Genomic DNA, 7748 nt, shown 5'->3' with positions numbered 1-7748 from the left:
TAAAGTTCATCAAACCCTAACCAAGAATCAAGAATTCATTAATTTTGTAAATGAAGCTTTTCTAAATCAACCTACACATCAAAATGAAGCTAATGATGCTAGTAACACATTTAATACAAGAACTTTTACATTTAAACAATATTTAATCAACCAAAATCAAAGATTAAGCACACCCATTTCAAGTTCATGCTAGTTACTCAAAAAAAAAATCGAGCAAACAAATCATATATTCATGCTAGACACGAGCCATAGACACTAACTAACACCATTTCAAGTCAAAAATATGAATTTAGAGAGATCTAGAGTTTTAGAAATGTTACCCAAACGAGATGAAATTGGTACCACAATGTAGAGGATGAAGAGAGGATCACGAATATGTAATTTGTTTTGTTGCAAGCCTCCTATATCGAATTTAGATGATGATTTTGTGTTTGAGGTTTTGAGAGAATAAAAATGGAAGTAATGAAATGGGGAGGTTGAAATGAATGGAGGAGGGTGAAGGTTGACTAGTTGACCTAGTCATCTCTTTGCCCTCTTGACAAGTTTAGGCCCTCAAGTTTCAAAGCGGGTGCGGGAGTTAACTGAACGAATATTTTTAAAAACGCTAGAGTAAACGTGAGATGTCAAAATCGAATAACGCAAATATCACGAATGTTAGTTAATGAAAGATACGAATTTAGATAACGAAAGATATTATTTAAAAAAAGACGGTGTTAAAAATAAATGTAACGGAAAAACGCGGGATGTTACAGCGGGTAACAAACTCGGTAAACTTGATAGATTTTTGTTACTAATAACGTTTTGTTTGTTGTTTGTAAAGACCCGTCCTAATTCATCTGGACGAATACATTACATTTGGTTACATCGCGAGGTATTTGACCTCTATATGATACATTTTACAAACATTGCATTCGTTTTTAAAAGAGAAACTTTCATTACATCGAAAGTTGACAGGCATGCATACCATTTCATAATATATCAAACTATCAATGACTTAATAATATTCTTGATGAACTCAACGACTCGAATGCAACGTCTTTTGAAATATGTCATGAATGACTCCAAGTAACATCTCTAAAATGATCAAATGCACAACGGAACATTTCTTTCATACCTGAGAATAAACATGCTTTCAAGTGTCAACCAAAAGGTTGGTGAGTTCATTAGTGCATCATAAACAATCATTTTCATAATTTTAATAGACCACAAGATTTCATTTTTCATAAACATCATTCTCATATCAGGCATTTCGCAAACTGCATAGAGATAAAAATCATTCATATGGTGAACACCTGGTAATCGACCTTAACAAGATGCATATAGAATATCCCCATCATTCCGAGACAACTTCGGACATGATAATTTTGAAGTACTAAAGCATCCGCGACATGGATGGGGCTTGTTGAGCCCGATAGATCTATCTTTAGGATTCGCATCAATTAGGGTGTCTGTTCCCTAATTCTTAGATTACCAGACTAAAAAGGGGCATATTTGATTTCGATAATTCAACCATAGAATGTACTTTTTGAGTACTTGTGTCTATTTCGTCAAACATTTATAAAAGCAGCGCATGTATTCTCAATTCCAAAAATATATATTGCAAAAGCATTTAAAAGGGGAGTAATGAAACTCACAATACGATATTTTGTAGTAAAAATATGCATACGACGGAACTGAACAATGCAGGGTTGGCCTCGGATTCACGAACCTATATCATTTATATATATATTAACACATATAATGGTAATCGAACAAATTTATATATTATTATTAGTGATATAATTGTTTTATGCTTCATTAATTCATTTATTAATATTAAAAATAATTTCTTATTAAGGTAGTATAATAATTTATTTATAAAATTAGAACTTTACATTAAGGTCTTTATGACAAAAATATATAGTTTAATTAATAATATTTTATTGATAGAATATAGTAATATGTAATATTAATATAATTGTAATGTATTTTTATATATAAAAAAATATCTATTTGTAATAATACTGATAGGAATAATAATAATAATGATAGTAATAATAGTAATGATAATAATAATAATATAAATGTTAGTTAAAAAAATGATAATTTTAATAATTAAAGATGTTAAGTTTTAATAAAAATTATAGTTTTAATAAAAATGATAACTTTGATAATTGTAGCTATAATGATACTTTTAATAGAAATAATAATAATAATAATAATAATAATAATAATAATAATTCTAATAATAATAATAAAAATGATAATTTTTGTAAAAGTGATAATAATGATAATAATTCTTAATAATAACAATACTTATTAATGATAATCATATTACTAATAGTAATGGTATTATCTATAATAATACTTTTGTTAATAATAATAATAATAATAATAATAATAATAATAATAATAATAATAATAATAATAATAATAATAATAATAATAATAATAACAATATTTATAAATATGATAGTAATCCTAATATTAATGATAATAATAATCATGTTATTAATATTAGGGATAATAACAATTAACATAATAATAACAACAATAATAATAATAATAATAATAATAATAATAATAATAATAATAATAATAATAATAATAATAATAATAATAATAATAATAATAATAATAATAATAATAATAATAATAATAATAAATAATAATAATAATAATAATAATAATAATAATAATAATAATAATAATAATAATAATAATAATAATAATAATAATAATAATAATAATAATAATAATAATAATAATAATAATAATAGAAAACTACCTCAAAGAAGTAGGCCTTAAAAAAATGCTCAAGTCCGGGTTTGAACCCGCGACGTCCCGCTAACCCGTATGCCATTATCTAGTTGATGTTTCACGAGGTGTATACGAAATAGCTTATATTTTTACTAGGAAATACTATTAAATACGATATATTTTTACACAAGATATTTATTTATTTATAGAATGGATATACTTAAACATTGCTACAACACTTATAGGCAGTGTACCTGATCGTACAGTAGTGTAGTTTTTAGTAAGTCCGGTTCGTTCCACAGGGAATCTTTTTAAACAAAGCTTAACGCTATATTAGTTTACTTTTATAAAAATACAAATATATATATAAGTAATATTATTATTATAAAAGGGGGTTTTTACCGTTTAATGACCGGTTTGTCAATTTTAAAACTTTAGTCGCAGTTAAAACCAAATGTAAAATATTAAAAATAAATACAAGACTTAAATTAAAGCGTAAAGTAAATAACGATAATGAAATTGCGATTAATAAAAATGCGATAAAATAAACTTGCGATAATTAAAAAGTACGATAATTAAAAGTGTAATTAAATAAAATAACAATAAAAATGCGATAATTAGAAGTGCAATTAAATATAAAATAAAGGAAATTAAATATGAAATAAAAGAATTATGCTTATTTAAACTTCCGTAATCATGATGTTTGACGTGTTGATTTTAGTTTTATGCCCATGGGTTAATTGTCCTTTGTACTGGATTATTTAATATGTCCATACGGATTTGTCCATAATAGTCCATCAGTCATAAATATAAAGAGCGAAAGCCTTCGTCAAATTATTCTTATTCCCGAAGTCAAATATTCCAACTAATTGGGGATTCGAATTGTAACAAGGTTTTAATACTTTGTTTAATGAATACACCAGGTTATCGACTGCGTGTAAACCAAGGTTTTACTACTTTGTTAACAATTACACCAATTACCCTTGAATGTAATTCACCCCTGTTTCAACAAGTCTATTAACTATTAATCTAGTTCCGTGTCCGGTAAAATGAATAATTATTGGTATTTATAGATATCCCGCCCACCGTACCCAGTCAAGCGTATGTGGTTATATATAAATACGTCGAATTATAAGTTTGTATATTAAATTAACAAGGTATTGTTTAGTTAACATAAAACCCATTAATAGCCAATAGTATAATTTCCACAAGTGTCGTTCTTTTGTCCAAACCCCAATTATGGTACAAAGCCCAATTACCCAATTTTAGTAATTAGCCCAACATCATGATTACTTCGGATTAAATAAGCACAATAATAACTTAGCTACGAGACATTAAATTAAAAAGGTTGAACATAACTTACAATGATTAAAAATAGCGTAGCGTTACACGGACAGAATTTCGACTTACACCCTTACAACATTCGCTAACATACCCTTATTATTAGAATTAAAATTAAAATTAAAATTAAAATTAAAATATAAATATAAATATATACGATATAGATAGAGAGATGGATATATGATGGATTTTTGCGATCAGAATTTGGTTGCTTTTATAGGGAGTTTCAGAAATTGGGGCTCCGCGACTCGCGGCATTTTTTGCCTTCAAACTCCGCGAGTCGCGGAGTTTGCTTTTACAGCTCACACGAGTTTTGCTCTTTGTTTACCGACGGTTTTAAATATTTATATAATATATAAATAATTATAAAAATTATTTAAATATTATATTATATTTATGTGCATAGTTGACTTGTAATTTTTAGTCCGTTGCGTCGAGCGTTGAGAGTTGACTCTGGTCTCGGTTCTGGATTTTCGAACGTCCTTGCGTACAATTTAATATCTTGTACTTTGCGTTTTGAATCTTGTACTCTTGTAATTTCGAGACGTTTCTTATCAATAATTGGAACCTCTTTGATTGTATTTTGTACTTTTGAGCTTTTTGGTCGTTTGCGTCTTCAATTCGTCGAATCTATCTTTTGTCTTCACCTTTTATTATTTAAACGAATATCACTTGTAAATAGAACAATTGCAACTAAAAGCTTGTCTTTCTTGAGGAATAATGCTATGAAATATATGTTCGTTTTTAGCATTATCAAATATTCCCACACTTGAGCGTTGCTTGTCCTCAAGCAATATCGTCTTAAAATACTAGAATCACTTCTTTATTCTTCACACTTTGTACATCAGTGATTTCTATACGGTGGTATAAACAATGGTAGTAACGATATGGTTTACAGTCCCACATGACTATAAAAATTTAGATCCATTAAGGAAATTGGATCTTTATGAAAACATTTGATCTTTTGAAAATTAAATCTAGTTTTTACCCTAGATAAGTTTTCCGGAATAACCCTTTACCGGTGTTTGCAAAATATTTTTGTGGGTTTGGTGGGTTTCAGATTTGAAAATTTTAGCTCAAAACTTATGGTTTTGTGTCACCCACTTGCTAACCTTGTATTTGGAAAGCAACACATCCAGTTTACTTGTCCCGTATATTACCTATCGGTAAACTACCATCCGGTTGTAAAGGAAAGCGTTGAACAAGCAACTGTTAAGGCAATGTCCCCTGACATGCTTTTAATTATGGTCTATAACGTGTCGGACGCAATTACTATCCTTGGTAGGAGCAATAGTAAAGCTCACCCTTATAATTTTTTGGTCTGGCATAAGGTCCTGTCTTTGACCATGCTATGCAACCACCGTTCTTACGGTTGACACCCGATTTGGTTCAGGTGACCTAATGAATTCTAGGTGAATTCCTAGGATTTTACGTTCAATGGTAATGAACGCATTGAAAATAGGGTTTTCAGAAAACAAATCGGTTTGTAATTTTGATCAAAATATTTTCTCGTTCAAGCTCAAGTTTAGATATCATTGAATTCCATGAGTTTGTAATTCTCAATCTTTAAGGTCAATCTCAAGGATTGAGTAATATCAGGCTTAAAAGCTGATTTTTGATCTTTTAAGGAGATTAACCTTTCTGGGGATCTGATTTATTAGTCTTATCCAGCTAATTTGCATGGTGCCCCCCTATTTTACGAGATAAATCCTTCTCATGGTTAGGATAAATCTGACCACTTGGTGACCCTGTTTAATGCTGAGGTCCGTGAATTTCCTGCTGATTTTAGTGATGACTTTTCTAGATTTTTCGTCAACCTACAGCTGGTCTGGACGACAACTTCATGACCTAAATCAAGAAGTGCGTGTCTTTTTCGGAAGACTTTACTTCCTTTTAATGATGGAATTGATTCATCGTGTAGATCCATCTCTTCTTTTCTTTCATCGGGTAAAACAGTTTAGTTTAGTCCAAAGCAAAAGTATTTTCAGTTATTTGTTACAGATATATGTGACATATGTTTAAGATAACTTGGTAAATTTTCCCACACTTGGCTTTTATTTTCCTTTTTATCGTCCTCTATTCCATTTTAAATGAATTTTAACATTTTGGTTTGTTTCTCAATTTATGTCCTTTCCGAGGTTACAATAATTTCGGTGTTAAAACCTAGTTTTATCGTTCATAAATATGTATAAACATGATTTTGAGTTCATTTAATTGAAAATTTTGTAAAATTTTACTAGAATTGGGTAGTCAGTATATAAGACTAGGGCTGTTCTTTATTATCAGAGAGCACTAGATTCTAATACAACTACTACTTTACTAGTATTTCTAATGGTAACCAAGTGTATAAAGTAAAAATTTTAAAAATTCGAAAGAATTTAACCCCTTCCCACACTTAAGATCTTGCAATGCCCTCATTTTCAAGAAATCAGTAACAATTTAAATTATTGAGGGCGATTTGTGTGAAAATGATTAAATTTTTACCAAAGTTTCCAAATATATTGGCGTTTGTTTGCTGAATGCTAAATGGTGCACATCATTTGTTCATTCCGTCTTGTTGTTATTTCACATATATTTTGCATCTTGTCGTCAAAATTAGTTGCTTTTGCTGAACTTAATGCCAGTCTTTGAAAATGCGTTGTTTTACCCTGTTGTGTACATAAGATAAACTGCAAACATATATACATATTTTTGAAGTTTGGTATATTACCCCACATTCAAAAATTATTAAAATCTAAGAATAAAAGTTAGAAAATTATAAAAACTATTACAATATTAACATAAGTATTAAACGTATCAACATTACAAATTATAAAATAAATAAAACTAATTAGACAAGGGATGATACTGGTACCAATAGGGGTTCCAAGCATAACCATAGGTGCTATAGAATACTTCGGCAGGGTTATACGTAGGATACGGTGGTTGCATCTCTATAGACCAGGGAGGGAATATGGGTTTTGGTGTAGGAATATAGTTTCTACCTATATGTTGGCAATGAGCTATGATTTGGTTTTGATGAACTTGCCAATCTTCAAATGCTCTCTGTCTAGCATTTTCGTACTCCTGTGAAGCTATAAACCTTTGCATTTCTTGCATTTCATTTCCCCCTCCTACATTACCTTGCTGTTGGTTTCTCTCAACCTGTGGATGTCTACCATGGTATTGTACTGCGGCGTTATTTCGCCTCTTCAAAACTTTCGCACCATGGTATACATTTAAACCTATAGTATCGCGGGGTTCTATCCACACCGAGATATTCAGCAATCAAAGTAATAAAAATACCACCTCCTATTATGCTATGCGGTCTCATCCCCCTAACCATAGCTGATAAATAATAACCCACACAATAAGGTATACTTACAGCGCTTTGTGGGTCTCGAATACACATATGGTAAAACAAATCATGTTCATTTACCTTTTCCTTGTTCTTACCTCTTTGTGTAATCGAATTAGCTAAAAACCTATGAATTACTCTTAATTCAGCTCTATCTATATCCAAATAAGAGTAATTTCCCCCTTTGAATCGGTGATGGCTTGTCATTTGACTCCATACACCGTGTGTATCAAAATTTTCATCTATCTTTCTACCATTTAGTATCAACCCTCTACAATCGGCAGATGCTAACTCCTCAGGCGTATATATACATAAAGCCTGAGCCATGTCT

The sequence above is a fragment of the Rutidosis leptorrhynchoides genome, chromosome 7, assembly GCF_046630445.1.
Source record: "Rutidosis leptorrhynchoides isolate AG116_Rl617_1_P2 chromosome 7, CSIRO_AGI_Rlap_v1, whole genome shotgun sequence".
Taxonomy (NCBI): Eukaryota; Viridiplantae; Streptophyta; class Magnoliopsida; order Asterales; family Asteraceae; genus Rutidosis; species Rutidosis leptorrhynchoides.
Note: the sequence above shows the minus strand (reverse complement) of the source record.